This window comes from Lepidochelys kempii, chromosome 1, assembly GCF_965140265.1.
Source record: "Lepidochelys kempii isolate rLepKem1 chromosome 1, rLepKem1.hap2, whole genome shotgun sequence".
Classification (NCBI taxonomy): domain Eukaryota; kingdom Metazoa; phylum Chordata; order Testudines; family Cheloniidae; genus Lepidochelys; species Lepidochelys kempii.
In genome coordinates this window covers 292,155,256-292,181,331 of record NC_133256.1, presented here as the reverse complement: position 1 = coordinate 292,181,331, position 26,076 = coordinate 292,155,256, and the positions used below count along the sequence as shown (strand labels likewise).

The 26,076-nt window shown below is 46.1% G+C and overlaps 1 protein-coding gene across 5 annotated transcripts in view; it reads left to right on the top strand.

The window, feature by feature from the left end:
• The window catches only part of SLC16A7 (solute carrier family 16 member 7), a 148,075-nt gene that overhangs the window by 18,095 nt on the left and 103,904 nt on the right, over positions 1 to 26,076 (top strand). Inside the window, exon 1 of one of the 5 annotated variants that reach the window (XM_073327957.1) lies at positions 3,124 to 3,159. The exons of the other annotated variants lie outside the window; for them this stretch is intronic. The gene's annotated coding sequence lies outside the window, so the exon portion shown is untranslated. Of the gene's footprint in view, positions 1 to 3,123; positions 3,160 to 26,076 lie in introns of those variants that run through there. 5 annotated transcript variants of the gene reach the window in all.

Genomic DNA, 26,076 nt, shown 5'->3' with positions numbered 1-26,076 from the left:
TCAAATTGAAATAAATTTTCTCTGCAGCACATGAGAATGCTATTCCTATGCCAAATTTCAGCTTTCAACACCATGCCAATGTGACTGTGGGTTTGCTTCAAAGAAAGTCATAAGAATATGTTTATTGTAGAAAATATTCACTCTCCTTTCACATCAACAGGGCTATACTGATTCTGTTTAAACTTAAAATAAATAAATAAATCTTAAAGCAGAAAACAAGTTTGAAAAGAATCAGCCCAAAAGAAAATTGTGCGTGTCCAAAAGCAGGTAGTTAGAACATAAATGATTATACAGCATTAAGTATAGTTAGTATACAGCTGCCACTCCTGCTGTAATGTATTATGACGATTAGTTATCTTATTAGTGACATAGCTGGATTGTGACAGAAGGATATGATATGGGAAAATAAGAATAAAGGAACTAATATGTCAGCTCTGAGCACCACAGTCTGAAAATTAATAGTATCTATGAATAAATCATGAATTGTATAGAACAGATAGTAGTGAGAAGTGAACCTCATCTGGTTGGGAGGTTCAGCTGAGTTTCTGAAAGTCTGAATATTTACTGGAAACTTATTTAAAGATTTCTCATGATCTCCCCGACACCACCTCCACTTCTTTCTCGAGTCTCTGTCTGTCTCCCACTATGACTTCTCCAACTGGCTGTCCCTCTCAGTACCCCCCCTTCCAGTGACTCACCTCGTCCTTCCTAGTCTTGCTTTTGCTGACCTTATCATGAGGTTGTTCTCTTCCTTCAGAGGAGGCCTGCTTCTGCTTTTTGCTTCCTTCTGTGGGCATCAGGCTCACCTTCAAGGGTGGTGCCTGCAGCTACTCCCTCACCCCACGTTTACCTTTTATGGACGTGGAAATCTTCAGATGAAGGCCCTATTTTCTCTCCTCCTGATCCCCCTACCTGCCCAACAAAAAATAAAATAAAAATAAAGACAGCAAGTAGGGATCCTGTGAAAGGACGTGTAACCCTCTACTGAAGGCCACTGCAGGAGGGGATTATGTTTGCTGACACAAATATATAGGAAAGGATATTCACAGATATAAACAGAAGTTGTTGAACTGTGACAGAGAATCCAGCAGGAAAAATAGCCTGTTTTCTATTTCTGACCAAAAAAAAGGAAATAGGCTATCGTTCCTGCTGTGTCAGAGTTCAACAATTTGTGTTTACCACCCCTCTGTGTTTTGTGTTTACCACCTCTCTGCCCTCTTCCTTATGTACTTATGTCAGCAAACATAATCCCCTCCTGCTGTGGTGTTCAGCAGAGAGTTGAACACCCTTCTACCGGATCCTTTCTACTTCTTTGGTAACTGAGGCTTACCTATCACTATTCCCCTTTATCTTCAAGTACACTTCATCCCTCCTAAAGGAACCAGGTCAGATACAAATTAAACTTTCAGACGTCACAGAGATTAATTAAATGATTATATTTTCTCATTATTAAACAAGTCTTAAACAGGAGGAAAAAAACGATTTCTTTATTTAAACAAACTCTTATATTGGGTTTGCACATACTAGTCCCATAACTAATTTCAGTGTTTTAGCAAGATAACCACCAGGCTTAGAAATGCCGATTGTAACTAATTGTTATTTTCAGATACATTTAATTCATAGTGAAAATTGCTTCTTACCCTGTGAACTTTCAAAAAGTGCTGGGCAGAGCAAAATGGGAAGTTTTTTTATAAAATCTGTTTCAGACACTGGCGAAATTCACATATCAAAGTAGTTGATGGTGTGAAACCTTGGAGGTATTAATATCAGTTGTACAGTGAATATTTAGGGCAAGTTTAGGTTTCAATTTATTTCTGTACCTTAGGCTACAGAATTTGTTTTCCATGTCATTTAGACATGTAATGTCAACTCTTTCAGCACTGAGTCATTCTTATTGTATGCTGAGTCAAATGCACATAGAGGACTGTGAAAAACAGCATTTTCACTGATCTCATGACATTAAAAACCATTTAATCTTTTTTCTTTATTTTTCTATTTTTCACAGAAAAAATGTGGTAATTTTTGCAATCAAAAAGGGAAAAATCCTTCTGTGTGAAAATGGTGAATGCATTTTTACATGGGGCTAAAGGGTGAAAAGTTGTAACTTGTTTTGGATAGATTTTTGCCTCTTATGCATTCATTCATTTTCCCACATATATTCAAAATGATTAGATTTCAACCATCTTCAAAACTGAGAGTTTTTGGAAATAAAATAAAATAAAATAAAATAAAAACCATGCAGCTCTAAAGCAAAATCTGTAGTATACATGTGGGAAGATATCTTTTTAATTAATGCAGCAGATAATAGTGGTTATTAACACATATAATGTTCTAATTATATTATAAAACCTAATGTGAAATGTCTGTGAAAACTTAGTATGTCTGTGAATTAATCTGACTAAAGAAATCTGTGAAATATAAATCCATATTTATAGTTAATTGCTGGATAATTTCATGTACATCAGAAAAAATACATTTTGGTAACATGGTTATTGCAATATGAATGTCTATTTCATGTTTTCAAGAGTATGCATGTGATATTTACTGCATAGTTGGCTTTAGTGTTTGTTTGATCTGTCAACTGAAATAATAACTAGTGATGATTTTCACTCATTGTACTTCTTCTTAAATGACATAAAAGACCCATGAGCTCTGTGTGTGGAACTCCTATTAACATTATCAATAGACTGAAAACCCTAGTTGCCCCTAAATGTGGGCGTTCATGTTGGATTCTTGTCTGAATTTTTTCCACGTTTTTAAAACTATTGCTGTTCATGCAACATGAAGAATTTATAAAAGGTAGATTTTTATAAATTTTAAGATACACGGTGACAATCAGAAAAATCCTCTATAGTAGATGAAGAAGCTTTATGAGAGATCCTAGGTGGACTTGTGTAAGTATTAGGGAAGAACAACAGTTTTACTGTGTAACTTTCCCTCTTATGAAAAAGCATCGAGACGGAAGCACCATAACTTCATACATGTATGTAATTTGAGATGCCTGTTCCTTTGGCTATTGGTTGTTAGAAATAAACAATAAAAACATTATGTTGTCATAAACCAATCAGGACTACAAAGAGTCTTTAAATGCTCAGACTATCTGAAGTCCCTATAGCAATCAAGACTAGATTATTAGCTTGGACAGCAGCCCTCTTCCAGGTAATGTATCACTTTCTATTTTCTTTTACCTTTGCTTACTGATAATAGATAACTTGCATGGATTTATCTAGTAGTTTGAAACTAACTGAACAATTAAAGGTAACAAGCCAGTGTTATACAGAATATTGTGTAATGCTAAAGTATTATGATTATTTCCTTATATAACACCACTGTAAAGACAAGTATGAAGACAAGGATCCTGTCCGAAAGAGTTATAACAAAAAATAGCATGGTTGAGTGATGGCACTCACACATTCCTTGTTCAGACACTTTTCTTTGTATATTTTGTTACTATTTCTGTGAAGAGAAAGTGTTTATCGAAGATGAGTCTTGTGAAGAGGAACTTGAAAAAAAAGGGAAATAGCACTGCAGATATGGTCAGGAAAGGGGCTTCAGAATTAGTGGACACAGAAATAAGTTACAGAGGCAGGAGTGAGCTTTCATCTACTGTGGAAAAGCTGAGAGGGGCCAGTAAAAAGATTTGGACATGGTTGAATCAGGCAGATGATTTTTGTGCAAGTGTGGAGAAGGGAAGACCAGAATCAAGGATGGCAAAGAGGATCAACTCTGTACATCTTCAAAGTGTGCAAACATTTTAAAGAGACAAGATAGGTAATATCTTTTATTGGACCTATGCTGCAAACAATCATTTTAACATATTCACTTAAAAGCTCTTACTGGGACGGGCTCTTGAGATAAGCATCTTTATTTTTATGAGGGTTTTGGGCAGACAGCAATAATAAAATCTGTCTCTGGCATAAAACAGAATACAAAACACAGTAAAACAGAAACAGCGAGTGAAATGCAGGACACTGAGCAACATTGGGCAGTTACACATTCAGTTCATTTAAAACAAGGGACTATAAGTTTCTTGAAAGCAAACAATATGAGAGTCTGTTTTAATGACATTGTCTCCCACCACTAGTTTTAGCTCCAGGCATTTTAAAATTAATAGACTGGTTTTGAGTGAAGCACGTGTGACAGCAGTTTTCAACTTTTTATTCATTATGTAAAAAAGTAATTAATTTTTTTTGCTAATAGCTAATGCACCAGTAATTTTCAAATAGCTGTTTACACACAATTTAAGGCAAAATGTTGACTGAGTTTTTCATGAAGATAAATTGATGATTGTTAGGGTTGTCTTTGTGAAATCCATATTATAACAGTTTAGAGACAGGTTTCAGAGTAACAGCCGTGTTAGTCTGTATTCGCAAAAAGAAAAGGAGTACTTGTGGCACCTTATAGACTAACCAATTTATTTGAGCATGAGCTTTCGTGAGCTACGTGAGCTGTAGCTCACGAAAGCTCATGCTCAAATAAATTGGTTAGTCTATAAGGTGCCACAAGTACTCCTTTTCAGTTTAGAGACAGAAAGCCTGATGCTGAATCTCCCATTGACTTCTCTAGTGCAGGAGTAGGGCCTAAGAGCCAGCTCCTCAGGTAATATAACACAGCTCCTTTGAGGTCAATAAAAGTGTGCTGAATTACACCAGCTGAGGAGCTAGCTGTAAATGTATCAAAATATAAAACTGAAAATATGGGTAACTTCAATGGTTATCAGAACACTATGCAAAAGTAAGACAGTTAATTATAATGTTGTGAAACTTGCATTACACTTTTTTATTGATCCTCCTTATTGCTTCTGTACTGAGAATCACTGATATAATTTAGATTTTTGCGGGGGAGAGGCAGGATGTTTTGTTTGTTCTTAACTGGACAGGAAATAGTTTTTTCTGTGTGATTGACACATGTTTAAATTAGAAACTGCTTTGTTTCTGAGCAACTGCCATTAAGGCTGCTTAAATTAAGTTTTTGCTGTGATACCCATGGCAGAACCAATGTCGCGTAATGAAGATTTCAATGCCCCATGCTTTGGTGATTGTAGCATACTAACAGATTTTAAAAGTATGTTAATAAATGAAAAGTTTAAATAGCTGGTGTTCTGTACATAGTGATGAGTACCAGGCTGAAAACGAACACTTGTGGTGTAGGATCATATTGACACACTTGAAGCCTCAGGTTTAATTGCGGATCTGGGTCTAGATCCTTAATTTTGGAAGGCTTAGATCAGCGGTACTCAAACTTCATTGCACCGTGACCCCCTTCTGACAATAAAAATTACTACACAACCTCAGGAGGGGGGACCGAAGACCAAGCCCACCTGAGCCCCATCTCCCTGGGTGGGGGCCCAAAGCTGAAGCCCAGAGGCTTCTGGCCTGGGCGGGGGGCATGTAACCTTAGCCCGGGCAGTGGGGCTTGAGTTTGGGCTTCGGCCCTGGGCCCCATTAACTCTAACTCCAGCCTTGGTGACCCTATTTTGCGACCCACTTTTGGGGTCCCTGAACTAGGACAAGTAGTATGGCTCTTCCTGTCTCTCCTTGAAAGATCCTTCTTTTGCTTTAAGCGTCTGCTGTTCTTTTGTTAAGTCAAGTGTAGGCTCCAGGTTGGCCCCTGCATTTTCAGTACATGCAGGTGTATTTGCATAAGATGTGAAAATGGCCCTCATTGTTCAATGCCCAGCAGAGCAAGCGAGGCATGATGAAAAAGGGCAATAGGTCAAGATTTTCAAAAGTATCTACATTGACTTTGTATGGGACTTGGGCTCCTAAGTGATTTAGGCACTTTTGGAAAAACCCCTCCCTGCTATTGACAGAGGCTCTGGAATGACATGGGTAGCCATCTCAGTATTCATAAATAAGCAAGGGCACTGGGAGCACAAGCAACAGCCTTCGTCCTCCTGGGTCCTGTAAGGCAATGTAGACCTAGATTCATAGGGGAATCACGAATGCTATAGGCAGCAAGGGACATTTCAAGGGAGAGTGGCCCATTAACACCTCTGCAGTCAGGACAAAAAGAGAATTGCAGAGTCAGGCCTTTTATTTAAAAAAAAAGATGTTATCTACTACGAATATACCATATCCATCGATGTAGTATTTGACTACTGTAAGTGGGACTCTACCAAATTCACGGTCCATTTTGGTCAATTTCACCCTTACAGGATTTTAAAAATAGTAAATGTCATGGTTTCAGATGTTTACATCTGAAGTTTCATGGTGTATAACCATGGGGATCCAGACCCAAAAGAGGGCATGGGGGGTTGCAAAGCTATTGCAGGGGGATCACGGGATTGCCACCTTTACTTCTGCGCTGCTGCTGGCGGGAGTGCTGCCTTCAGAGCTGAGCTGGGCTCTGAAGGTCAGCGCAGCCACGGAGCTTCTTGCAGCCAGGGGAGGTTCCAAGAAGTGGGTCTGACCTGGCCGGAGGAGCAGCCCCTGCAGGGGAAGAGGAAGTCCTGTCCTTCCCCAACCAGGCCAGAACTAGAAGCTGGGGCCTGGCATGCAGTAGGAGCCCCCGGCAGGGGCGCCCCAAGTAGCGCAGAGGAGATCAGACTCTCTTCCCCTACAATAGCCAGGTAGCACGCGAGAGATCAGATTTCACAGCTGTGAATTCGGCAGGGCCCTAACTATAACCTCTTCCCCTAATAGATTTATGGCTTTGTCTACACGGGCAAGTGAAAGACAAAACTTTTGTCGCTGAGAGGTTAAAAAAACACATGCCCACAATAGCCAGATATCACGCGAGAGATCAGATTTCACAGCTGTGAATTTGGCAGGGCCCTAACGATAACCTCTTCCCCTAATGGATTTATGGCTTTGTCTACACGGGCAAGTGAAAGATAAAACTTTTGTCGCTCAGAGGTTAAAAAAACACACGCCCCCGAAAGACAAAAGTTTTGTCTATGACAAGCACTTGTGTGAACAGCACTTTGTTGGCAGGAGCACTCTCCTGCTGACAATGCTAACGCCGCTCATTGGGGATGGAAGTTTTTTGTCAGTGCCAACAAACAGCGGCTACGCTGTGCTCCTTTTAGCGGCAAAGCCATTTCACTAAAAGCTGGATAGTGTAGACATAGCCTATGCCAGGGTTTACACTGCAAGATGTCAGTATAAACTACTATGAAGCTAGCCAAGGGTGTGAATATGCAAAATATAATTATGAAGTTAAAAGGGGATTGACAGGCCCTCAAAGAAAACCCTCACATTCAAAAGACGAGCCTAGGAACTTAAATTCTTTACTCAGTTAAACACAATCATAGACTGAACAGAGAGACTGGATTTATTGCTTATGACAACACTCTGTAACCCACTAACCCCTCCCCCCCTTTGTCCTATGACTGCAAAGGTGTTAATGGGTCACTCTACCGTGCATGGTCCCTTACAATATGTGCTAACTACTTATGCTAAACAATCTGTTCCACCTTGCAATTTACTGTGAATCTGGGAGTACCTTTCCCAGACCTGAAGAGCAATGGGGTGTGGCTAGACAATTTGTCTGTCTCTCCAACAGAAGTTGGTTCAAAAAAAGATGTTACCTCTCCCACCTGGTCTCTATAATATTCGGGGATCAACACGGCTCCAAGTAGACTGCAAAATTACAGCACTATTCAGTTGCAGCTTTGTTTTTTGGGTTTGGTTTTTTTGCACAGTTCCAAAGTGACACGGACAATATTGCAACTTAAAACTCAGTAGTATTTTGTAATCCCCTTTTAACTTCATAATTATATTTTGCATAAAGTACTCAAATACTACATTGATTGCCATGGTATAGATAACTATATTCATAGTAGATAGTATCTTTGTTTTAATTGAAGGGTCTGACTCTTCCAGTCCTTTTCAGGTAAAATTACTATTAAAGTCAGAGTTTGTCTGAGGACTTTTCTACACTTGCAGTGCTGCAGTTGCACTGGTGCAGTTGTGACGCTGTAGTATCTAGTGAAGACACTACCTATGTTGACGGGAAAGTTTCTTCCATTGGCATAAGTACTCCACCTTCCTGAGAGACAGTAGCTATGTTGACGGGAGAAGCCCTCCCATCGACATAACAGTGTCTACATTGGGAGTTTGGTTGTTATAACTGCATTACTCAGTCAGGGGTGTGGATTTTCCACACCTTTGAGTGATGTAGTTATACTGACATAAGTTCGTAGTATAGACCAGGGATGAGTAAGGACCCCAGGACTAGGCTCAAGCACTTTAATAATAAGAACTCAGGGATACGGAAAAGTTTAATTTATTTGTTTCTCTCTGCTTGGACAATCAAAATGAATTGGTCAGTTTCATTTTTATTTAGAGGCATTTTCAAATCAGTGTTACTTTTTGGTTCTCATGTATTATTTAATTTAATTAGGTGTATTAAAAGCAACAATGAAAATTCCAAGTTTCTATGCAAAACTAAAATAAATATTAGGGCTGATAAAAAGTTAAAGAGGGATGGGGGATGTAAATAGTAAGGTTTGTGATACATCATGGCCAGAGGGCAGCAGGAGAGTGTTAGAAGGGAGCCTTATTCCCTGCAGAGGGAAGAAAGTTTGCTATAGATTAATTAGAGCAACTGAAGTCAGTCACCTGATAAACCCTCCTGCTTCAATCAGATAAGGGAAGGAGTTGAAGCAGAGTGGATTGGTGTTGGAGCAGAGAGCAGTTTGGAGGAGAAGAACACAAGAGTGACTAGGTGCTTCCTATCCCCGCAGATCTTCCATTTCCGGGTACAGCATAGGGCCGGAAGCCAACACGGCAACGCTGATGGCCTATCACGACAGCACTGCCTCTTGTCCCAAGTAGCCCAACCCCATGGTGTTGAGTGGGGGGTGGGATATGTGATACAGCATGGCAGGAGAGTGTTTTTTTTTTTTTTTTTTAAAACAGAAAAGAATTTTATTTGTGTAACACTTACAAGGAATCACCAAAAAGGATAAAGCAAAACTATGCAACAAAACAAAAGCAAACACAAGGTATAACATAGCAGCCTTCAGGAGGGAGAAGTGTTCAGGCTAGCCTGGGCCCAGAGCGGGGGGGCTTCCTCAACACTCGTGGTCTTCCACCCTCCTGAGTTACCTGGTGGCCTAGAGCGGGGGGCTTCCTCGACACTCATGGTTTTCCACCCCCTCGAGTTACCTAGTGCCACGCCCAGTGTCACCGATTATTCTTCTCCTGAGAGTGCCCGACAAGATGGGCACGGCTGCGAGGTGGGCGGTTTGGGGGTGGGGGGGACGTACACCACGTGTGATAGGACCCCTCCTAGGTGACAGTGATGATGGTATCCACAGCGGCAATGGCTGGGGCTGGGGTCTCTTGCTCTTCTCCTCAATCAAAGGGTCAGACGGAGGGAACCGGATGGGGTCACCGAGCAGAGAACCTCGGACAGCACCCACTGCTCCTCGAAGGCGTCAAGGGAGTCGGTGGACGTCGCCCAGAGGAACTCTGCCCGGACACATGAATGTACTGAGGATCGGAAAATGGCCCTACAATCGCAGGATGCTTCATTAGCCAACCTCCCCTCTCTGGTTTTATAAATGGCTGTTTTAGCTAGGGCTAGGAGGAGGTTAACCAGAAGATCTCGCCATTTTGTGGGGCCATGGATGGGGATTGTGTAGATAGAAAGGGGAAGGGAAAAGTGTAGCCAAAAGCGTAATAAAATATTCGTGAGGAGCCGAAAAAGGGGCTGCAGCCTGGCACACTCTAAATATGTGTGCGCCAGGGTTTCCCTCACGTTGCAAAAAGGGCAAGTATCCGGGATGGGGGTGAAATGCGTCAAAAACACGCCTGTACTCACAGCTCCGTGAAGGAGCCGCCAACTAATGTCCCCGACGGGCCTCGGGACCAAGGTGGAATACAGGCTGGCCCACCGGGGTTGCTCACCCTCCAAAGGTGGCAGGAGGTCCCGCCACTTTGTATCGGGGCGGGACACCAAGGTGTGGGCGTGAAGGATGTGAAGCGTGAGTGTGTATAGATATTTCCGTGGCGCGATTTGGAAGCTGACCGGCTGCAGTTCATGCAGCTGGCTCACAGTGAAAGGGTGAGGAGTTTGTTGGGATCTACGGGGTAGGGGCCCAATTGAAAGGTCTGGCGGGCCTGGGGTAGAGGGTGGACGGGGTTGAGATAAGCCCAAGCAGCGGGCGTCAAGGCGGCCTTCACCTCCTGAAATACGCGCCGGGGGGTATGAGGTCTGGAGAGCCCCATGCGCCGAGCAAGCGTCAGGGGATCCAGCCAGTCTCCCTGGTCATAGACCAGGAGGTATCCGACTCTCATGACTTCCACCAGGACCAAACTCTGGCGCACCGAGCGGGACTCCGCCGCCTGCACACGGAGCTGGGGGTTGTGTAGCAGGGGCTCCGCGAGGAGATCTGCTCCCACGGTGGCCGCCATTGACCTGGTCGTTGAAAACAGTTTCCAGGTCCGGAGGAGGTCCTGGTAGAAGACCAGCAGCCCGGAGAGGTCTCGCAGAAAACCTCTCAGACAAAGATAAAAGAGGTGCCAGTCGTATCGGAGCCCTTGGAAGCGGTGCAGGAAGGCGTGCGCCAATATGCTCCACGTCAAACTACCTGCACTATAAAGGAGCCTCTGCAGGGCCTGGAGGCGGAAGACACGGACCTGAGCGTGCAGACACTTCAGGCCCTGCCCTCCTTCCTTCAGGGGTAGATGAAGAACCCCAACAGGGACCCAGTGCATTCCTGACCAAAAGAACTCTAGAGTCGATGTCCGGAGGTTGGTCAGGAAATCTGGGGCCGGGACCAGGGTGTTAAGCCGGTACCAGAGCGTGGACAGGACTAGTTGGTTAAGCACCAGTGCTCTCCCTCGGAGGGAGAGACATCGGAGTAGCCTCATCCATTTCCGGAGCCTCTCTATCACCCCGCCTTCTAAATTTTGCCAGTTCTCCGGCGGAGAAGGGTGTGTGGCAGAAAGGTAAACACCTTGGTAGAGCAATGGACTCGCGCTCCACCGGATGGTACGCCGACAGGACCAGCCGCAGCTCCGGCTCCCGCAGCACCAATCCTGTCAACCTCCTGCGGAGGAGACAGAGGAAGGGCTCGATCGCCAGAGCATACAGCTGGCCCGAGAGGGGGCACCCCTGCCATACCCCTCGCCCAAAGCTGACCGGTTCGGTCAGGGTCCAGTTGAGCCTAACCAGACACTCTGTGGAAGCATACAGCACCTGGAGAAAACTCACAAACTGAGGTCCGAATCCAAATGCCTGCAGAGTGCCCAGGAGGTACCCATGATCCACTCTATTGAACGCCTTCTCCTGATCAAGAGACAGGAGGGTGAACAACAGACCGTCTCTACGCCCGAGTTCCAAAAGGTCTCGGACTAGAAATAGGTTGTCAAAAATGCTGCGACCCGGGACAGTATAGGTCTGGTCTGGGTGGATTACGTCCGCCATCACGGACCCTAGCCGCAGCGAGATTGCTTTCGCTACGATTTTGTAGTCCGTGCTAAGGAGCGAGATGGGACGCCAGTTTCGTAAATCGTGGAGGTTCCCCTTCTTCGGCAACAAGGCGAGCACTGCTCGCCTGCATGAAAGAGGGAGGACCCCGCCCTGCAAAGACTCAGCCCAGACAGTGGCTAGGTCTGGGCCAAGGATGTCCCAGAACGCGCGGTAGAACTCCACGGTCAGCCCATCCATGCCCGGAGATTTATTGGTGGGCATGTGACGGAGGGCTTCCGAGAACTCGGCCAGGGTGAGAGGCAGCTCTAGTTGGTCTCGGTCACCCACGCTGACCGTGGGGAGTTCCTCCCAGAGCACCCTACAAGCGGCAGGATCGGTCGGATCCCGGGAGAAAAGGCTTGTGTAGAAGTCACGGGCCCTCCCACACATCTCCACCGGATCCGTGAGGGGGTCACCTGTCTTCTAGCAGAAGACGGCGCCATGTTTCTTGGCCCTCTTGTTTTCTCCAGGGCGTAGAAGAAACAGGAGCCACGATCCATCTCCCGAAGGATGCGGATGCGGGATTGAACAAAGGCACCTCGGGCCCGATGGTCCACGAGGGCCCGGAGCTCCTCCCGCTTCTCCCGGCACACTCCGCAGAGGAACGGGTTCTCGGGGCTGGCGGCCAGATGCCTCTCCATCTCTAAGACCCCCCGTTCCAACTGCTCTATTGCTGCATTTCTCCATCGGCTGGTGCCCCGGTTGTAGTCATGGCAGAAGAGCTTGGCGTGCACCTTCCCTAGATCCCACCATCGCCACGCCGAGGGAAAGGCACGCTGCTGCTCTCGCCAGGCCAGCCAAAACTCCCAGAAGGACGTCACGAAGCCCTCATCCTCCAACAGGCTGTTATTAAAGTGCCAATAGGCCGGCCCTGGCCTCTCTGCACGGAGGGAGGCTGTTATGGTGGCTAGATGATGGTCGGAAAATGGGGCTGGCCAAATGTTGGAGGAGTGGGCCTATGAAAGATGGAAACGGGATAAATAAATACGGTCCAACTGAGAGTGGTGTGACCGATGGGCCTCCACCCGGACAGAGGTGAACGTGGAAGTGTCATCTGGGTGGTGGTCACGCCAGACGTCTACTCCGGAGTGATGTTCGACTATTTCTCGGAAAATGTTCGCAGCGGCCGGACTCAGCTCGGCCCCTGAGCGGTCCTGTTCCTCGAGGGTGGTGTTAAAGTCCCCTCCCAGGACTAAGCACTCGTGAGAATCTAGGGTGCTGAAGAAGTCAGACACCCGCTGATAGAATTGCGGCTGCTTCGGGCTCGTTGTCAGGGCATAGATGTTAACAAGGTTGACCATGAGCCCCTCCATACGGACTCAGAGATGCAGCAGGTGGTCCGGCACAGCCTCAGTGACCCCTAGCACCTTGGGCTGTAGGTTGGGGGAGAACTGGGTCGCCACTCTAGCTTGTCGAATTGTGAAGTGGCTGAAGTAGATCCCGTCCTCCCACTCCAGCCGCCAGCTGTCCTCGGCGGTCGGATCCGTATGGGTCTCCTGCAGGAAAACCACAGAGCACCCCCCTTCCCGAAGGTAAGAGAGCACCTGGGACCTGCGGAGAGCCATCCTACAGCCCCTGGTGTTCAAAGTTGCAATAATGAGGGGTGTCATGCGGAGGGCTGGGGGGGTGGGGATTCCTTGTTGGCGGGGGTGTTCGCAGGCCCCGGCGGGTTGCGCAACAATCCGTGACCCATCCCGTAAGTGAGTAAATCATCACGGAAGCTGCGGGCCTGCCCGTAGGCCGCGGCACCGTGCCTTCCTTTCCCTTTACCCTCCTTTATAAGGGCCCTTGTGGTCTGGAGGATTTGATCAAAGTCCCCCCATAGCTGGAGAGCTAGCTGTACCCTGTTGTGGGAGCCACGGATGTCTTCTAAAAACTCTCGCAACACTTTTCACAGCTCATGGGAGGGTGGGGTTGCGATTTCCGGGTTATTCCCTGGTGGGGCTCTTGATGCAGCCTCGTGGTCCGCTGAGGCGGGCAGGTAGGGTGCAGACCACCGACGGGGCATCTGACAGGCTAAAGTTATTAGGTACATCTCAAGCGTTGGGGTAGAAAAGGATGGCGGAGGGAAAATTGCAGCTCCTAATGGGTTGCGGCAGGAAATGCAAAGGCTGCTCCTTGGGGGGGATCCGCAAAAAACGGGAAAGAAATAACCCCAGGGGCGGCAATAGCATTGCAGGAGGAGGTGGATTGGGCAGGGACAGGGGTGGGGGTGGGGGCAGGGGCAGAGGCGAGGCTCTGGGCTTCGGGAGGCAAGCAGCTGAGAGGTGGTGCCTCCCGACCAGATTCAAGGGTTAAGGGGGTGGGGAGGGGGCTCCCAGTGATGCTAGGCGCAGGCTCTGTGGTGGATTTGGCGGCCATGGCGTCAGGTGGTGAACCACCTTCTGCAGGGTGCTCGCCCGGGAAGGCAGTTAGGGGGAGGGAGCATGGGGAAATGGGGACTGGGGTAAGGTTGCCCAGATCGAGGCCAGCCGGCAGTAGGTCATTCTCTCCCTGGGTGACCGGGGTCAAACCTAGGGCCTCGATCTCCTCATACATGGAGGAGAGGTCGTCTTCTGCCACCCCGGGGGTCTCCCCTCTGGCACCCGCTACGACGGTGGCTTCGGGGTTCATGGGGGGTTCGGGTGATATTTGGGCAGAAGGGACTTCCTCAGGGGTCTCAGAGGGGAGGGTCTCCCGTGGAGGGGAGATTCTACCTTCCAGTGCTATTTTTTCTTCCCCTCCTGACACCGGCGGCTGGATCTCACTCGTGGGCACAGCGGAAGGCTCAGTGTCCACGCCTCCCTTCCTGGTCTTCCGGGGGGCTTCCGCATCGGATGGGTGCAGCGGAGCTCGAGCCTTCCGCTTGCCTCGCTTCTCCTGGACTAGGGTCCAGCCCTCCATAGCATCGTCTGGGGGCTGGTTAGCAGGGGTCATGTTGGGGGGCAGAGGCGATGGTTCAGGGGCTTGGGGGGGGGAACGGTGAGGCAGCATGGGGGGGCGGTTCTTCTTGGGGCGGGCCCTCTCCTATGCCCAGTAATATCTTTGCTGCACCCTCCTTCATAGGCTCTGCTGGATTGTTAACAGCAAGGGCGGGGCTCCCTCACTTGTCTGGGCGTTGTAGGGGAGATGTCTCTTGGGCCCGGGCAGGAGCAGCGGTGGATCGAGCAGGAGGAGAGGTGGTTTCAGATGTCGGGTGGCCAAGGGCGTCGGCAACGATGGAGCCGATGTCCTGCCGGGTCTCGGGAGTCTCGGGTGCCACTCCCCACCGGGCCAAGGGGCAGTCTCTTCAGACATGCCCCGCTGATCAGCAGAGGTAGCACTGGGCCTCTCCTGTGGAATAGTAGACCCAATAGCGGGCTCCCTGGTAGGGGACTAGGAAGGACCCCTCGAGCGCCTCTCCGTCACGCGCCGCCGGTAGCAGTAGAAGCTGCACTTGCCAGCGGAATGAGAGGACGTGACGGAGGGTGGGGTCCTTGCAGCCCTACGGGAGAGGGCTGATGACAGAAACGGGTTTCCCCAGGGTGGAGAGAGCGGGTAACAGGGCGGCATTGGGTAGAAAAGGAGGGACGGAGGTCAGGACTAGGCGGACGCCCAGGTCTTCTAGCGGCTCCAGGGGAACAAACACCCCCCCACTGCCAGGCTCTTCTCCACTGCCTTCTGGGCAGCAGCCTCCAATGCTAAGAAAAAGATGACCTTCCCGTACATTTTGGAGGCTGCCACAATAGCCGTGGGTCCTACCACCCTCGCCAACGCCTGCATGTATGTCTCCACATGGGGCAAGCCGGGTACCAGGAGGCAATGGACGCCATGCTTCCTGGTCATGGTGGGAAAGGGGCCCCGGCCACTGTTGATGGTAGCGGAGGCGGTGGGTGGGCGAGATGACGAGGTGGCAGGCGGGGGGGGGGGGGGGGCTGCCACTGCCCGGGCATACGCCCTGGGGGCCGGGGGAGGGACGCTCGCAGAGCTGGTGGAGGGAACAGCGGGGAGGGACGCCATGGTCGATGACGAGGCCACAGCGGTGGGAGCAGCCTCTGCCATGGAGGGCTTGGTGGTTGTGGCGGGGCCCTTCCCCTTCTTCGCACCCTGACCTTTCCGGCTAACCGGGGGGGCTTTCCTAGAATCTGGGGTGGCGGTGGGCATAGCAGTGGCAATAGTCGCCCCAGTGCCTCCGGCTACCAATGCCCCAGCGGGGGCGATGGCAGGTGTTTTGGCAGCAGTGGTGGGGGGTGGAGACTTGGGGGTTGGGCGGGGGGTAGGTGGGGGAGGGGCAACTGAGGTTGTTAGAGGGGCCTCACCCCTCTCATTCCCCGCCATCGTGAGCAGGGAGAGACGGGGAGACACCAGAAGGAGGAGGGGGGAGGGGGAAGCAGATTAACCACTTCTCCCTGTTGGGCTGCAGGCGGGGGCGGGGGTGCAAATGGGTCGGACTGGAAAGGGAAGGAAACAGGAGTTGGGGTCAGGTAGTAGGGGCAAACTGTGGGGTGGGCAGTCCGGGGGCGGGGGGGGGGAATGCGGACTCACGCGCGTTTATCCAAAGAGTCTTGTTTGGTCGGCTGTTGTGTTTGGTCCGGATGACAAAATTCAGAGCAAGCAGTTGAGTCTAGAGGCAGATGGCAAGTTGCCAGCAGGGACGGACAGCGGGTGGGGCCGTGACGATTGTAGTAGTGTTGGGGGGGGCACCGATGAATCGGGGGGCAGCTCCGTGCCACACCCCCTGTGCCCCTACAAACTCAGTTAAGATACAGTCAAACTCCCCCCACACGAGATTACAGTTCAAAAGTTACTCAGTCTTACAGCCCCCTCCACAATGATTTGTAGCTTCCCTGGGCGATGTCTTTGTCGGCTGTCTTCTCTCCCGGTCTTTGTGGAGCCATTCCAAAAATGCCAAGCAAAGTTAAGAAGACGATTTATCCACAAACGAACAGCAAAATGGTTGGGTCTGGGGGCGTCCACTCCCCTCCTCCTCTGCTTCAATCAGACAAGGGAAGGAGTTGAAGCAGAGTGGATTGGTGTTGGAGCAGAGAGCAGTTTGGAGGGAAGCAGCGGAGAGTTTGGAGAAGTGCTGTGGTGGGCTTAGAAGACCAAGACCCTCGGTAAAGGGACACCTGGTTTGTGCAGAGGGAGGGCAGGAAGCCCCACAAGCTGAAGGGCAGGAGAGGGAAGTAGCCCAGGGAAGGAACCACTAGTTCAAGTGGTTTACCACTATCCCTAGGGCCCCTGGGCTGGGACCCGGAGGAGAGGGCAGGCCCAGGTCCCTCCCTCTCCACTCCCCTCCTCTAGGACATTAGTGGGGCAATTAATACCCCAGTTCAGGGGAGAGAAATGGTGCTCTGAACTCCCCCCCCCCCAAGAAGAGAAAGCGTGAGACCCATCAAAGTAGTGCTGGCAATTTGCCACACGTTACAGAAAGGTGTTTTTTTTTCTTTTTTTTTTCCTGCCTCTTAACTTTCCCCACTGGAAAATCTTGTAAAAAGTGGAATTAAGGAAAACATACTTTTGCACAGTTTTAATTTTTTTTCCACTGTAAAAGTGTGAGAAAAGTAAAACCCAACTGAAAAAACATATATATAGCCTTTCCCCTCACTTTTCTAGTGGAGAATACAGGGAAGAAATAATGGTGAGAGGACAAAAAAACCCTAAAAATTCAAAATGATTTTTTCAAAATATTTCATTTAGAAAAACTTTGTTTAGATTTATTTTCTTTCAAAAATGGGGGGAAATTTTCAAAGGAAATGAAAACATTTTTTTTCTAACTAACTAATATCAAGACAAAAGATTTTTCTGCTGAAAGGCATTTTACAATATAGCCCATTAATATTACAAACTGCCAACTTGACAATTAAGAACCCAGCAAAAATTAACAGCCTGCAACTAGCCACCCAAGATATGTCAAGTCACCCTGAGAAAGCCCAAGAGAACACAGGCCCCTTATAGCAGGCTTTGGAGCCAACAAATGTGAGCTCTGTCAGATCACATAAGCTTTATAAAAAAAAAAAAACTTTTTACAAAGTTGGGTACCACAGGGAAATCTTTAGTAGTTTATTTTAAAACATTTCCATTATGGGAGAAAGTGCCAGACAGCATTTCTCCTAGTTTTTTGGTTTGTAAAAGTCCATTTACAAATAGTAAATTGTGGGTCAAGAGAACATGAAAAGGTGGAAGTTGCCATACCAACTCTAAGAGGCTAATTAATTAAGATGAGCTATTATCAGCAGGGGAAAAAAACTTTTGTAGTGACCATCAAGATGGCCCATTTCAGACAGTTGACAAGAAGGTGTGAGGATACTTAACATGATGAAACAGATTCAATTTGTGTAATGACCCAGTCACTCCCAGTCTCTACTCAAGCCCAAGTTAATGGTATCTAGTTTGCAAATTAATTCCAGTTCAGCAGTTTCTTGTTGGAGTCTGTTTTTGAAGCTTTTCTGTTGCAAAACTGCCACCTTTAAGTCTGTTGCTGAGTGACCAGAGAGGTTGAAGTGTTCTCCTACTGGTTTTTGAATGTTATGATCCTGATGTCAGATTTGTGTCCATTTATTCTTTTGCATAGAGACTGTCTGGTTTGGCCAATGTACATGGCAGAGGGGCATTGCTGGCACATAATGGCATGTATCACATTGGTAGATGTGCAGGTGAATGAGCCCCTGATGGCGTGGCTGATGTGATTAGGTCCTATGATGGTGTCACTTGAATAGATATGTGGACAGAATTGGCATCGGGCTTTGTTGCGAGGATAGGTTCCTGGGTTAGTGTTTTTGGTGTGTGGCTGCTGGTGAGTATTTGCTTCAGGTAGGGGGACTGTCTGTAAGCGAGGACTGGTCTGTCTTCAAAGATCTGTGAGAGTGAGGGATCGTCTTTCAGGATAGGTTGTAGATCTTTGATGATGCGCTGGAGAGGTTTTAGTTGGGGGCTGAAGATGACGGTTAGTGGCTTTCTGTTATTTTCTTTGTTGGGCTTGTCCTTGAGTAGGTGGCTCTGTCAATCTTTCTTTTCGCTTCAGCAGGTGGGTATTGTAGTTTTAAGCATGCTTGATAGAGATCTTGTAGGTGTTTGTTTCTGTCTGAGGAATTGGAGCAAATACGGTTGTATCTTAGAGCTTGGCTGTAGACAATGGATCGTGTGGTGTGTCCTGGATGGAAGCTGGAGGCTTCTATACCTTTTAGGCAACAAACTAGCCACTATGGCATGAAATTCTTGGAGGTGGATAACAGACACACAATAAGAGCTTATTTACTATTTGTTTATGCCTTTCAACACTATTAAGAGCAATAGAGTAGGAATGAAACAAAGAGCATGCTATATATCTATGAAACAGAAACCCTGTTAATGTAATTATTCCTTTAATTATAAATGGAAAGGCATATATTTGAGTTATACTGGAAATACTATTTATTGTCAATTTCTCCTAATAATAAACCTTTAAATTTGAAATAGCTTGGCCTTTTCAGAAGTCAATTGATGGTCAAACCCACTGTGACAGAAATGTAGAATAATTAAGAGTAATACCCTCAGTGGTATTGTAATAGAGGCCTTTTTGCATTTTATCATGTGATTATAAGGAGTACATGCTCCTTCAAGGGCAAGAAGGTTGAGAGAAGCTATCAGCAGCTGTATCAGGTTCTGTTTATAAAACTCTGAAACATTATGGTGCACTGTCAACAGGCACGCCTTCCCCTGCTACTAAAACAGAAAGGCATTTAAAGAACTGTCAGATTAATTTCCTGCAAAAACTGTGTGATGGGTTGGGTCACAGAAACCCCCTCGGGGCTGCCAACTGATGTGCCAAGACTACTTCTGCCTCTGCTTTCCCTGCCAGTTTGGGACTCCAGCACCCTGTCTTGCTGAACCAGACATGCCAGTCTGCTCCAACACAGACCCAGGGTCTGAACCATGTGCCCCAAAGCTGCAGCCTTAATTGAAAGCAACTTAAGAAGTGTTCCTGCCTTTAACACTCAGATGCCCAACACCCAATAGTGTCCAAACCCCAAATAAATCTGTTTTACCCTGTATAAAGCTTACAATAGATAGAGAGGTATGCACGGCTGTTTGCCACCACACCCCCCTCCGGGTATTAATATATACTCTGGGTTAATTAATAAGTAAAAAGTGATTTCATTAAATACAGAAAGTAGGATTTAAGTGGTTCCAAGTAGTAACAGACAGAACAAAGTGAATTACCACGCGAAATAAAATAAAACGCACAAGTCTAAGTCTAGTACAGTAATAAAACTGAATACAGATAAAATCTCACCCTCGGAGATGTTTCAATAAGTTTCTTTCACAGACTGGACGCCTTCCTAGTCTGGGCACAATCCTTTCCCCTCATACAGCCCTTGTTCCAGCTCAGGTGGTAGCTAGGGGATTTCTCATGATGGCCGCTCCCTTTGTTCTGTTCCACTCGCTTATATATCTTTTGCATAAGGCGGGAATCCCTTGTCCCTCTCTGGGTTCCCACCCCTCCTTCTCAATGGAAAAACACCAGGTTAAAGATGGATTCCAGTTCAGGTGACATGATCACATGTCACTGTAAGACTTCATTACCCGCTTGCCAGCACACTGGTATACAGGAAGACTTACAAGTAAATCAGAGCCATCTACAGTCAATTGTCCTGGTTAATTGGAGCCATCAAGATTCCAAACCACCATTAATGGCCCACACTTTGCATAATTAAAATAGGCCCCCCAGAGTTATATTTTATATTTCTAAAAAAAAAGGAGTACTTGTGGCACCTTAGAGACTAACAAATTTATCTGAGCATGAGCTTTCGTGAGCTAGAGCTCACTTCATCACAAGTACTCCTTTTCTTTTTGTGGATACAGACTAACATGGCTGCTACTCTGAAAGCTGTCTTTATATTTCTAGTTTCAGATACAAGAATGATTCATACATACAAATAGGATGAACACATTCAGTAGATTATAAACTTTGTAATGTTTCAGAGTAGCAGCTGTGTTAGTCTGTATCAGCAAAAAAAAAAAAAAAGGAGGAGGACTTGTGGCACCTTAGAGACTAACAAATTTATTTGAGCATAAGCTTTCATGAGCTACAGCTCTGGTGCATCCGATGAAGTGAGCTGTAGCTCACGAAAGCTTACTCAGATAAATTTGTTAGTCTCTAAGGTGCCACATGTACTCCTAAACTTTGTAGTGATACCTTACAAGAGACATTTTGCATGAAGCATAACCCAGTTACATTATATTCACACTCATTAGCATATTTTTATAAAATCATATAGAGTGCAAGTCACAAACTATAGGAATAGGTAATCTACTTAAGGAATAGGTAATCTACTTAAGAAGCATTTATAACTCTAGGACTAGTTTGTGGCTTAAAGCCAGAGGCCAGGCCCCACTTGATGGGCTGCATTGACTTAGAATTCCTCCTGGGCATCATGTGTTGATGCAGAAGCTCTTCCACCCTTGGAGAGAGAACAGCGTATGTTTCCTTCTGTCACTGGCCAGCCGTACCACCGTCTTGCTTCTTTTGGGGAGGCAGGCATTGCTTGTGTCAAAAACAATGTTTAACAACTACAATGTGGCTGATCTGTACACAGGAGATCAAAAGGAGGATGCAATCTTCAACTCAGCTATGTTGCACCCCTAGAGTTCCATCTTGTAAGGTGCTGAGCAGTCTGGCTGTGATCCAGAAAAGCACTTAAACACATGCTGAACATCAGGAGGACTTTACACTGAACCGTTATTATATCTAGAACCTTTGAGTCACTGAAGAACTTTGCTCCCAGCGTGATTACCCATAGCTGGCTCATTTTTATTCAGTGTAGCTAATAATGGGGTGGGTTTTTTAAAGTATTATTTCTTATTTGACCACGTTTTATTTTTTTATCTTTTTATCTATTAACCATCATTTTACAATATACATCTTATAGAAATATTTTACATTTGATTAATTTTACAGTTGTCTTGAGTCAAGGAAACACTTTTTTACCTAATCTTTCAATATTAACTCATATTTGGGAATAATACATAATTTCTCCTTTATTAGCTGGTTAATCTTGTATCATATTAAAAATAAAATGTTGAGGACCTCTGACACAGGTGCAAGAGTATGAAGGGTCATTGTAACCCAAGAACCTCTTAATGCCAACTGAGAAAGGGGTGTAGAGTGGCTCGAGAAATCTCCTGATTCTGGTATGTGCCTTCTGATTCACCAAAGAAGGTCATGCAAGGTCTTAAATAAAAGCTGGTGTCACACTGGTCATCGGTATCATTGTAAAATGTATGTACAAATACTATGAAAGGAGTTATGTATGTACACTGAAAATATGGTCTTAAAATCTGTAGGCATTGATCACCACCAAAGGTGAAAAACAGGATTTCTGTCATACAAGAGAGGTTCATTCATCTACCTGCTGTCATGTAAATAGAGTATTGTCTCATTTACAATGGGCTTCCTATCAACAGTCTAAACTGAATGCAAATGAAGGATTGTGGGAACTTCAGAAAGATCTAACAGGAAGAGAAGAACAGCAGGGGGAAGGGAATGCTGTGTGATAGGAGCACTTCAAAGGTTTGTTTGACTATATTTGGGGGAGGTCAAAGAAGACACCAAGGTACTGAGGAAGGAAAAGGACAACAAGTTTGCATCATGAAAAAGGGGTCTGAACCAGGCTTGGTTGAAAACAGTGAAGAGAACTTTGGGTGAGAGAGAACTTCTTTAGACAAGATCGTAACTTGTTAAGTGTACTCTCTAGAAAAAGTGTCATGATTTTGATTTACATGTAACCATTTGTTTGCAATAGTCTTACTCTCTCTAATTTGAATGTTGAAATTTTTGATAATAAACTTATTCTTGTTTTCACAATAAATATTTCTTAATGCTGTGGTGTTAAGCAAGGTGGTGGTCCTAAACTGAATTTTACAAGCTGGTATGTACTGTTCTTTGGGAACAGCAGATCTGGTAATTCATAGACTTTAAGATCAGAAGGGACCATCGTGATCATCTAGTCTGACCTGCACATTGCAGACCACAGAACCCCATCCACCCATTCCTTAAATAGACCCCTAATCTCAGCAGAGGTTACTGAAGTCCTCAAATCATGGTTTAAAGACTTCAAATTACAGAGAATTAATAATTTACACTAGTTTAAACCGGCAAGTGACCTGTGCCCCATGCTGCAGAGGAACGCGAAAGCCCCCCAGAGTCTCTGCCAATCTGACCTCTGGGAAAATTCCTTCCTGACCTCAACTACGGTGATCAGTTAAATCCTGAGCATGTGAGCAGGACCCACCAGGCAGATACCTGGGAAAGAATTCAGAGCCCTCCCCATCTAGTGTCCGATCTCCACCCCTTGGAGATTTTTGCTCCTGACAGTCGCCGATGGGCCATATACCATCCTATGCAGTCCCACCATACCATCCCCTCTATAAATTTATCAAGCTCAGTCTTGAAGCCAGTTAGTTTTTTTCCCCCACTGCTCCTCTTAGAAGGCTTTTCCAGAACTTCACTCCTCTGAGGGTTAGAAACCTTCACCTAACTTCAAGGCTAAATTTGTTGATGGCCAGTTATATCCATTTGTTCTTGTGTTCACATTTGTACTTAACTCCTCTCCCTCCCTGGTATTTTTCCCTGATGTATATATAGAGAGCAATCATATCTCCCATCAGCCTTCTTTTGGTTAGGCTTAACAAGCCAAGCTCTTTGTCTTCTCTCATGAGGTAGGTTTTCTATTCCTCAGATCATCCTAGTAGATCTTCTCTGTACCTATTCCAGTTTGAATTCATGTTTCCTAAACGTGTGAGAGCAGAACTGCACACACTATTCCAGATGAGGTCTCACCAGAGCCTTGTATAATGGTACTAACACTTCCCTGTCTCTACTGGAAATAACTTGCCTGATGCAACTTAGGAATGCATTAGCCTTTTTCATGGTCTCATCACATTGACAGCTCAGTCATTCAGTGAGTGTTCAGTGGATAAGGGGCTCAACATGGCAGGGAATGCTTGGAAGACTCAGGGGTTGGTGTATGCCTATTGCTATCTGTACAGAGAGAACGAGGCCTGGAAGGCAGTGCTTGTTTTGCCAGAGGCTGGTGTAATCAGGGAGCTGATCCACAGCAGGCACAGACAAGGCTGCTTCACATTAAGGGCTGGTTGTGGGGAGATATCTGACAGCCCTGGGTCCCCATGGGGAGCATCACAGCCATACTATATCTTTCTACAGATAAACCTATTGAAGATGAATAGAAAGCTCAGAAAATGTCTACTCCCTCAGCGGCAAAGGTTTGAGGATTAAGGAGAAGGCATGGGCTGTGCCATTCAGGTTCCACCTGTGTGAAAACAAGGGAGTGCAAGTCTGGAGCAAAAGTATGTGTGGTACAGAGCAACATTAGCTCTAATGCAGATAACCATTACAGCCTTGGGATTACAGTACTGTTCACTTGCTCCACCACCACTGTTCACTAAGCCACAAAGTCTTGACCCTGTGAAGTTGCAGTCCAGAGGCTTCTGAATGCTTTCAAGAAGGGGAGGAGCATGTTGTGGGAGTGCTGCTTCCCCCACTTTGAGTTTTAAAGCCCTATCTTTCTCTTATTTGCTCCCTTCCATTCCTACCAGCTGGATGATCTTTAACCTCTTCAATTTCTCTGCTCTTTTACATAGTCAACCACTCCATCTTGGTTCTCTTTCTGAGAACTCTCTAACAAATCCTTTAGTGTCTCCTTTGTTGGTTTCTTCTACCTCCCTCTCCACCAGATTGCCTATATTTCTGTACGTAGCCCCTTATTCTAAAGATTACATCTTATTCCTGGGTGATTTTTTTATCCATTCTTCGGATCAGTCTAGTGCTTATAAGAGTATTTTATCTACATATATCATATATGCACTGATGACTCCCAAATCAACATCTTTATCTTGGCTTTTCCTCCTCTTCCAGTTTCAAAGCTCTAAGATATCAATTCCTGGATGTTTGTTTGACAGTTCAAGCTCAACATTATGAAAAGAGAACGCCTCAGCCTGCCCTTCACATCCTAGATTTGTGCATCCATATCAAGCACCTGCGTGTATGCCTGATTTATATATACAAATATACATTGTTTTTTAAAAAGTAATTCTATCCCTCATGCAAATACTTTTGTCTATTACCTTGTAATTTCCTGCCTATATTGCTTCAACCTCTTATTCTTTGACCTACTTGACTCTCACCTTGCATCCTCTTGTCTCTGTAAAATGCCAGTGCTAACCTTATCATCTACTCATTCTTTAATTGCGTCTCTCCAGCCCCTCCCCCACTCCAAACACTACCTTTTTCACTGGGTCTTCTCCTCCTACATCAAAAGCGAACTCCTCAAACTCACCTTCATACGTCTAGGGAATCTCTGACCCTATTTATATCTGAGCTCTTTTTTTTTTTTACCACGCCACCCCCTCATGCCCTGCTGTCTTCCAATTCTGTTCTATTTCCCTTTATGCTTCCTTTACATCCTTTTGATATACGTTCCTCTGTACTTTTTCCTGCACTGCCCTCTACATGTCATCCTGCACGTTGTGCAACTATGCTCTCCTTCTGCAAGTCACTCCTGAAATATTACTTCTTTCAGTTCTCTCGTGTCACAATGCAGACTGATGCTCCTGCATCAAATTAATAAAAACAACATATATAAAAATGTATGAATAAAACTAACTAGCATGATGCATATATTCACTGCAAACACAAAAGAGCACATGATTGTATTTAATGTAGACCTAGAAGCTCTCTCACCTGCCCGTCTTCTGTGCTGTACATTATCTTGAGGTCATTTGATTGTAAATTCAAGATTGTGCTCATGAGATTGTAAATTCTTCAGGGCAGAGGCTGTGGTTTTCATTTGTCTGTAAGACATCTGTATAAACAACAAAAGTCATAGTAATAAAATGGGAGCAGAGGTTCCTCTACTGAGCCCACTGCAGGGTGTCATTTTGACTGCTGTGGTACACAATTTCTTCTAGTTATTTGTCAGGGTGCTCTGTGTACCACAGGCTGGTGACGAGCACTATGGGCATGCCAAGCACTGGCCTCTACAGACTCTGTCCATTGGTGGAATCCTACTATGCAGTAAAAGAGGAATCTTCACAACAGTTGACAGGAAAGAAAAGAAGCAAACTTATTCGGTAGGATTCTCACACATTAGCTGTAAAAGAAAAGTAGATAATTTCCAAACTACACCACAATAAGTATGTCTGCACTGCACACTTCTTTCAGCAGCGTGTAGAGGACATACCCACATAGCCGCCCAGCATAGGTATGATTAGCCAGTAAGATATGGCTTAGGAGACAAATAGAGGAAAGAGATGCCTGAAGGGTGTGGGTATGTACTCACATGCACACTCTGAGGGAGAGTTGGTAGCAAGGAAAGGCTCCATCAGCTCCCCTACCACAGGAAAAGGCTCTGGCAGGGAGGAAGTGCTCTGGCAGCTCCCTGCTGCTGGCACATTTCTCCTCTAGCAGCAAGGACGGCAGTGGGGAAAGCAACTCTCTGCTGCTGGAGCCCTTCCCTGCCGCAGTAAAAGACTCCAGCAGTAGGAAAAGGCTCTGTCAGCCCCTCATTGCAGGAACCTTTCCTCACAGCAGGGAGAAACTCCGGCAGTGCGGAAAAAGGCTCTGAGGCAGGGAGGGCTGAGGCAGAGCCTTTCCTTGCTGCAGTGAAAGGCTCTGGCAGCAAGGAGCTTTTGAAA